Raw genomic sequence first — 9,583 nt, 5'->3', positions numbered from 1 at the left:
GAGAGAGAGAGAGAGACAGAGAGATATAGAGTGGAATGTACCAGAGTAGTGAGAGAGAGAGAGAGACGGAGAGATACGGAGAGATATAGAGTGGAATGTACCAGAGTAATGAGAGAGAGAGAGAGACGGAGAGATACGGAGAGATATAGAGTGGAATGTACCAGAGTAATGAGAGAGAGAGAGAGAGAGAGTTGAATGTACCAGAGTAATGAGAGAGAGAGAGAGACGGAGAGATATAGAGTGGAATGTACCAGAGTAATGAGAGAGAGATAGAGTGGAATGTACCAGAGTAATGAGAGAGAGATAGAGTGGAATGTACCAGAGTAATGAGAGAGATAGAGTGGAATGTACTAGAGTAGATGACGAGAGAGAGATATAGAGTGGAATGTACCAGAGTAATGAGAGAGAGAGACGGAGAGATATAGAGTGGAATGTACCAGAGTAGGAGAGATAGTGGAATGTACCAGAGTAATGAGAGAGAGAGAGAGACGGAGAGATACGGAGAGATATAGAGAGATATAGAGTGGAATGTACCAGAGTAATGAGAGATATATAGAGTGGAATGTACCAGAGTAATGAGAGAGAGAGAGAGACAGAGAGATATAGAGTGGAATGTACTATAGTAATGAGAGAGAGAGAGACAGAGAGAGAGAGAGAGTGGAATGTACCAGAGTAATGAGAGAGAGAGAGAGAGGAATGTACTAGAGTAATGAGAGAGAGATATGGAGAGATATAGAGTGGAATGTACCAGAGTAATGAGAGAGACATATGGAGAGTTATAGAGTGGAATATACCAGAGCAATGAGAGATATAGAGATATGGAGAGATATAGAGTGGAATGTACCAGTAGTAGCAGAGAGAGAGAGACATAGCTGGAACCCAGAGTAATGAGAGAGAGATATGGAGAGATATAGAGGGATTACTGAGATATAGAGAGATATAGATTGGACAAACCAGAGAATGAGAGATATATAGAGTGGAATGTACCAGAGTAATGAGAGAGAGATATGGAGAGATATAGAGTGGAATGTACTAGAGTAATGAGAGATATAGAGTGGAATGTACCAGAGTAATGAGAGAGAGATATGGAGAGATATAGAGTGGAATGTACCAGAGTAACGAGAGACATAGATTGAATGTACTAGAGTAATGGGAGAGATATAGAGTGAATGTACTAGAGTAATGAGAGAGAGAGAGAGAGAGAGAGGTGGAATGTACTAGAGTAATGAGAGAGAGAGAGAGAGAGAGAGAGAGAGAGAGAGAGAGAGTGGAATGTACCAGAGTAATGAGAGAGAGAGAGAGAGAGAGAGAGAGAGAGTGGAATGTACCAGAGTAATGAGAGAGAGAGAGAGAGAGAGTGGAATGTACTAGAGTAATATGAGAGAGAGAGAGAGAGAGAGAGAGAGAGTGGAATATACTAGAGTAATGAGAGAGAGAGTGGAATGTACCAGAGTAATGAGAGATATAGAGTGGAATGTACTAGAGTAATGAGAGATATAGAGTGGAATATATACTAGAGTAATGAGAGATATAGAGTGGAATGTACTAGAGTAATGAGAGATATAGAGTGGAATGTACCAGAGTAATGAGAGAGAGAGATAGAGAGTGGAATGTACTAGAGTAATGAGAGATATAGAGTGGAATATATACTAGAGTAATGAGAGAGAGATATATATATATATATATATATAGTAATGGAATTACCAAGAGGAATGATTGTTTCTAGAGAGAGATTACTAGTAGTGGAATTACCAGAGTAATAAAGATAATAGCAAACAATAAAGAAGTATTATTACTAAATTATAAAGAGATATTACCAGAGTAATGAAGAGAGAGAGAGTAAAGAGTGGAATGGTACCAATAATGAAAGAGAGAGAGTTATGACCCCAAATATAATATGTTAGAGAGTAATGAGAGATAGTACTAGTATTGGCATATTATCAGAGTAATGAGAGAGAGTGGAATGTACTAGAGTAATGAGAGATATTACTAGTAATCAAAGGGAATGTGATATTACAATGAGAGTGGAATGTACTAGAGCAATGAGAGATATAGAGGAATGTACTAGAGTAATGAGAGATATAGAGAGATATTATTAGAGTAATGGGAGAGATATAGAATGGAATGTACTAGAGTAATGGGAGAGAATTTGTGGAATGTTACTAGTAAGAGATATTACAGGTAATGAGAGATATAGAGTGGAATGTACCAGATTACAGAGAGAGATATTAGAGATATAGAGATATATTACCAGAGTAATGAGAGATATAGTATTGGAAATGTACTAGAGATATGGAGAGATACTAGAGTGGAATGTACTAGAGTAATGAGAGAGAGACTGTTACTGTTACTGTCACTTTTATTGTTTATTTCACTTTATATATTATCTAACTTACTAGTATTATTAATGAGATGTTACTGCCAATAAAGCCCTTGAATTGAATTATTGAGAGAGAGAGAGAGAGAGATGTTAGAGAGAGAGAGAGAGTGGAATATACTATTTACTAGAGAGAGAGATGGGTTACAGAGCAATGAGAGAGATATTAGAGATATAGAGGGAATGTACTAGAGTAATGAGAGAGATATAGATGGAAATGTACTAGAGTAATGAGAGATATTACTAGTAGTGGAATGTACTAGAGTAATGGGAGAGATATAGAGTTATTACCAGAGTAATGAGAATGTTATAGAGTGGCATTACAGAGTAATGAGAGATATTAGTGGAATGTATTTTACTAGTAATGAGAGATATTATGGAGAGATATAGAGGAAATGTGAGAGTAATGAGAGATATTTTGGAAAATGTACTGAGTAAATGAGAGAGATATGTAGAGAGAGATATTACTAGAGTAATGAGAGATATTACTAGTAATGAGTGGAATGTACTAGTAATGAGAGATATAGAGATGGAATTTACCAGAGTAATGAGAGATATTACTATATGGAATAGAGGGAATTACTAGAGTAATGAGAGATATAGATTGGAATTACCAGAGAAAAGAGAGAGATATAGAGTGGAATATTACCAGAGTAATGAGATATTATAGAGTGGAATGAGAATGTAATAGATTACTAGTGGAATGTACACAGAGTAATGAGAGATATAGAGTGAGATATGTACCAGAGTAATGAGAGATATAGAGTGGAATGTACCAGAGATATTATAGAGATATGGAGAGATATAGAGGAATGTACTAGAGTAATGAGAGATATAGATTGGATATTACACAATAATGAGAGAGATATTACTGAATGTACTAGAGTAATGGAGAATATAGAGTGGAATATTACTGAGTAATGAGAGATATTACTGTACTAGAGTAATGAGAGATATAGAGTGGAATGTACTAGTAATGAGAGAGAGATATGGAGAGATATAGAGTGGAATGTACTAGAAGAGAGAGATATGTACCAGATATGGAGAGATATGGAGAGATATAGGAATGTACTAGAGTAATGAGAGATATAGAGTGGAATGTACCAGAGTAATGAGAGATATAGAGTGGAATGTACTAGAGTAATGGGAGAGATATAGAGTGGAATGTACTAGAGTAATGAGAGATATAGAGTGGAATGTACTAGAGTAATGAGAGATATAGAGTGGAATGTACCAGAGTAATGAGAGAGAGATATGGAGAGATATAGAGTGGAATGTACCAGAGTAATGAGAGATATAGAGTGGAATGTACTAGAGTAATGAGAGAGAGACTGTTAATGTTACTGGTCATTTTTATTGTTTATTTCACTTTATATATTATCTACCTCACTTGCTACCTCACTTGCTATTATTAATGTTAACACATGTTTTCCATGCCAATAAAGCCCTTGAATTGAATTGAATTGAGAGAGAGAGAGAGAGAGAGAGAGAGAGAGAGAGAGAGAGAGGAATATACTAGAGTAATGAGAGAGATATATAGAGTGGAATGTACCAGAGTAATGAGAGATATATAGAGGAAATATACTAGAGTAATGAGAGATATAGAGTGGAATGTACCAGAGTAATGAGAGAGAGAGATATAGAGGAATGCACCTAGAGTGGAATGTACTAGAGTAATAGAGATATGGAATGTACTAGAGTAATGAGAGATATAGAGTGGAATGTACCAGAGTAATGAGAGAGAGAGATATGGAGAGATATAGAGTGGAATGTACCAGAGTAATGAGAGATACGGAGAGATATAGAGAGATACAGAGATGTGCTGAAACCTAGAATAGCCCAATGTATTTCTGCGTTTTTTTTTTGTAGTTCAGTTTCCTTGTGTAACCTCCCTCCTTTGATTAAGGTGCTTTTTGGTGACATTAATTCCACGTCGTGTATGTCGTCTGTCGTGTCCAAGCCTTATGTCTGCAGCGATTCGCATACTGAAGTCAGGGTTGGTTAATGAGCTACAGCTCCCAGTCAAGTCAGGGTTGGTTTATGAGTCTGCAGCATGTTTCGCATACTGAAGTCAGGGTTGGTTTATGAGCTACGGCTCCCAGTCATGACAATCATAACCATGTTTCCATACTGAAGTCAGGGTCGGTTTATGAGCTATGGCTCCCAGTCATGACAATCATAACCATGTTTCCATACTGAAGTCAGGGTTGGTTTATGAGCTATGGCTCCCAGTCATGACAATCATAACCATGTTTCCATTCAGGAGACAGAAGAAGAAGAACACAAAGCCTTTTTACATGATGTTTATGTCAAAGAGATGTCGCACAGATTACATTTCTATCTCGTTTTACATCTCGTCATCTTCAGACATGTTTCATGTTTCAAACGGGTTTTTACATCGAGGCCTGTTGTGTTATGATTTATTTAAACCAGACACACCATAATGAAAAGTATCCTGACTGTGTTGAATGCGTGTGGGTAGGTCTGCTAGGTCTCTGACCATTTCCCTGTAACTACAGGACTCAGCAGTAATGCATATACATACCCACTCAGCAGTAATACATCTATATACCCACTCAGCAGTAATACATCTATATACCCACTCAGCAGTAATACATCTATATACCCACTCAGCAGTAATACATCTATATACCCACTCAGCAGTAATACATCTATATACCCACTCAGCAGTAATACTTCTATATACCCACTCAGCAGTAATACATCTATATACCCACTCAGCAGTATATACCCACTCAGCAGTAATACATCTATATACCCACTCAGCAGTATATAATACAGTCTATATACCCACTCAGCAGTAATACATCTATATACCCACTCAGCAGTATATACCCACTCAGCAGTAATACATCTATATACCCACTCAGCATTATATCAGCAGTAATACATCTATATACCCACTCAGCAGTAATACATCTATATACCCACTCAGCATTATATACCCACTCAGCAGTAATACATCTATATACCCACTCAGCAGTAATACATCTATATACCCACTCAGCAGTAATACATCTATATACCCACATTATATACCCACTCAGCAGTAATACATCTATATACCCACTCAGCAGTAATACATCTATATACCCATACCCACTCAGCAGTAATACATCTATATACCCACTCAGCAGTAATACCCATCAGTAATATCTATCCCCACTCAGCAGTAATACATCTATATACCCACTCAGCAGTAATACATCTATATACCCACTCAGCAGTAATACATCTATATACCCACTCAGCAGTAATACATCTATACCCACTCACAGTAAAACATATATACCCACTCAGCAGTAATACATCTATATACCCACTCAGCATTATATACCCACTCAGCAGTATATACCCACTCAGCAGTACCCACTCAGTAAAACATCTATATACCCACTCAGCAGTAATACATCTATATACCCACTCAGCAGTAATACATCTATATACCCACTCCCAGCAGTAATACATCTATATACCCACTCAGCAGTAATACATCTATATACCCACTCAGCAGTAATACATCTATATACCCACTCAGCAGTAATACATCTATATACCCACTCAGCAGTAATACATCTATATACCCACTCAGCAGTAATACATCTATATACCCACTCAGCAGTAATACATCTATATACCCACTCAGCAGTAATACATCTATATACCCACTCAGCAGTAATACATCTATATCCCCACTCAGCAGTAAAACATCTATATACCCACTCAGCAGTAATACATCTATATTCCCACTCAGCAGTAATACATCTATATACCCACTCAGCATTATATACCCACTCAGCAGTAATACATCTATATACCCACTCAGCAGTAATGCATCTATATACCCACTCAGCAGTAATACATCTCTATACCCACTCAGCAGTAATACATCTATATACCCACTCAGCAGTAATACATCTATATACCCACTCAGCAGTAATACATCTATATCCCCACTCAGCAGTAATACATCTATATACCCACTCAGCAGTAATACATCTATATACCCACTCAGCAGTAATACATCTATATACCCACTCAGCAGTAATACATCTATATTCCCACTCAGCAGTAATACATCTATATACCCACTCAGCATTATATACCCACTCAGCAGTAATACATCTATATACCCACTCAGCAGTAATACATCTATATACCCACTCAGCAGTAATACATCTATATACCCACTCAGCAGTAATACATCTATATACCCACTCAGCAGTAATACATCTATATACCCACTCAGCAGTAATACATCTATATACCCACTCAGCAGTAATACATCTATATACCCCACTCAGCAGTAATACATCTACATATATACCCCTCAGCAGTAATACATCTACCACCCACTCAGCAGTAATACATCTATATACCCACTCAGCAGTAATACATCTATATACCCACTCAGCAGTAATACATCTATATACCCACTCAGCAGTAATACATCTCTGATGGTCTAGGGCTCATCATGCAGTCTGTGTCACCCTGGTCTCTATATTCCCACTCAGTTCTTCAGCCGTTCGCTATCGTTTCCTCCTAACAGAAACCTAGTCCATTTCAGGGAATGCTCAACAGTGCCAGGAGGGTGGTGGGGGGGTGAAGGAGGGAGGGGGTACTGAGAGATCGCCTGTTATTGACGAGCAGCATTTAGCCTCTTCCTCGGTTGGCAGGCTCAAGTCCTGTCAGCTTCCTGTCAGGGATCCCCGTGTGTGTGTGTGTGTGTGTGTGTGTGTGTGTGTGTGTGTGTGTGTGTGTGTGATCGTCCTATATTTCATGAGTATCCTGAAGGAATGCTGAACAGGGTGAGGGGCTCTATAAAGTCCTCTAATTAGATATATATTTATTATAGGTGGAATGTAGTGTCTGTATTGTAGATATATATTTATTATAGGTGGAATGTAGTGTCTGTATTGTAGATATATATGTATTACAGGTGGAATGTAGTGTCTGTATTGTAGATATATATTTATTATAGGTGGAATGTAGTGTCTGTATTGTAGATATATATTTATTATAGGTGGAATGTAGTGTCTGTATTGTAGATATATATTTATTATAGGTGGAATGTAGTGTCTGTATTGTAGATATGTATTTATAAGAGGTGACATTTTCCTAGAACGTTCTCTGCGCGTCAGTGGGATAATGTCTCATGTCCTCAGGACGACCCCTGTTTGCTGGGTTAAAGCCCGACCCCGCTAGGCGCTGCTGAGTGCAGTGTGTTGACTGAGATGCTCCGTTGCCAGTTACTCCGTTGAAAAGAGCCCCTTTGGCCCTCACAGAACGCTTCCCTGGCCGACGCCCACCGTGGAGCAGTCTGGAGGTCACACATCTTAGATAGTTGCCCAGGTTGGAGATGGTTGGAGATGACAAGGCTGTGTTGGTTCTCTGCTGTGTCTCTCTACCCCACCGGGGAGCAGGCTTGACTCTGGAGGTCACACATCTTAGATAGTTGCCCAGGTTGGAGATGGTTGGAGATGACAAGGCTGTGTTGGTTCTCTGCTGTGTCTCTTACCCACCCGGGAGCAGGCTTGACTCTGGAGGTCACACATCTTAGATAGTTGCCCAGGTTGAGATGGTTGGAGATGACAAGGCTGTGTTGCTTCTCTGCTGTGTCTCTCTACCCACCGGGGGAGCAGGCTTGACTCTGGAGGTCACACATCTTAGATAGTTGCCCAGGTTGGAGATGGTTGGAGATGACAAGGCTGTGTTGGTTCTCTGCTGTGTCTCTCTCCCACCGGGAGCAGGCTTGACTCTGGAGGTCACATCTTAGATAGTTGCCCAGGTTGGAGATGGTTGGCGAAGACAAGGCTGTGTTGGTTCTCTGCTGTGTCTCTCTACCCCACCGGGAGCAGGTTTGACTCTGAGGTCACACATCTTAGATAGTTGCCCAGGTTGGAGATGGTTGGAGATGACAAGGCTGTGTTGGTTCTCTGCTGTGTCTCTCTACCCCACAAGGGCGGAAAAACATTGACTCTGGAGGTCACACATCTTGAATGATTTGCCCAGGTTGGAGATGGTTAGGCGAAGACAAAGGCTGTGTTGGTTCTCTGCTGTGTCTCTCTACCCCACCAGGGGCGGGGCTTGACTCTGGAGGTCACACATCTTAGATAGTTGCCCAGGTTGGAGATGGTTGGAGATGACAAGGCTGTGTTGGTTCTCTGCTGTGTCTCTCTACCCCACCGGGGAGCAGGCTTGACTCTGGAGGTCACACATCTTAGATAGTTGCCCAGGTTGGAGATGGTTGGCGATGACAAGGCTGTGTTGGTTCTCTGCTGTGTCTCTCTACCCCACCGGGGAGCAGGCTTGACTCTGGAGGTCACACATCTTAGATAGTTGCCCAGGTTGGAGATGACAAGGCTGTGTTGGTTCTCTGCTGTGTCTCTCTACCCCACCGGGGAGCAGGCTTGACTCTGGAGGTCACACATCTTAGATAGTTGCCCAGGTTGGAGATGACAAGGCTGTGTTGGTTCTCTGCTGTGTCTCTCTACCCCACCGGGGAGCAGGCTTGACTCTGGAGGTCACACATCTTAGATAGTTGCCCAGGTTGGAGATGACAAGGCTGTGTTGGTTCTCTGCTGTGTCTCTCTACCCCACCGGGGAGCAGGCTTGACTCTGGAGGTCACACATCTTAGATAGTTGCCCAGGTTGGAGATGGTTGGAGATGACAAGGCTGTGTTGGTTCTCTGCTGTGTCTCTCTACCCCCACCGGGAGCAGGCTTGACTCTGGAGGTCACACATCTTAGATAGTTGCCCAGGTTGGAGATGGTTGGATGACAAGGCTGTGTTGGTTCTCTGCTGTGTCTCTCTACCCCACCGGGAGGCAGGCTTGACTCTGGAGGTCACACATCTTAGATAGTTGCCCAGGTTGGAGATGGCTGGAGATGACAAGGCTGTGTTGGTTCTCTGCTGTGTCTCTCTACCCCCACCGGGAGCAGGCTTGACTCTGGAGGTCACACATCTTAGATAGTTGCCCAGGTTGGATGTTGATGACAAGCGCTGTGTTGGTTCTCTGCTGTGTCTCTCTACCTTCTGCACCTGGGAGGCAGGTGCTCTTGACTCCTGGAGGGCCAAACAGAAGATCTTAGATAGTTGCCCAGGTTGGAGATGGCTGGGAGATTGACAAGGCTGTGTTGGTTCTCTCTGCTGTGTCTCTCTACCCCCACCGGGAGCAGGCTTGAC

This window comes from Oncorhynchus nerka, linkage group LG10 (genome assembly GCF_034236695.1).
Source record: "Oncorhynchus nerka isolate Pitt River linkage group LG10, Oner_Uvic_2.0, whole genome shotgun sequence".
In the NCBI taxonomy this organism is placed as follows: Eukaryota; Metazoa; Chordata; class Actinopteri; order Salmoniformes; family Salmonidae; genus Oncorhynchus; species Oncorhynchus nerka.
This window is presented reverse-complemented; position numbering follows the sequence as displayed.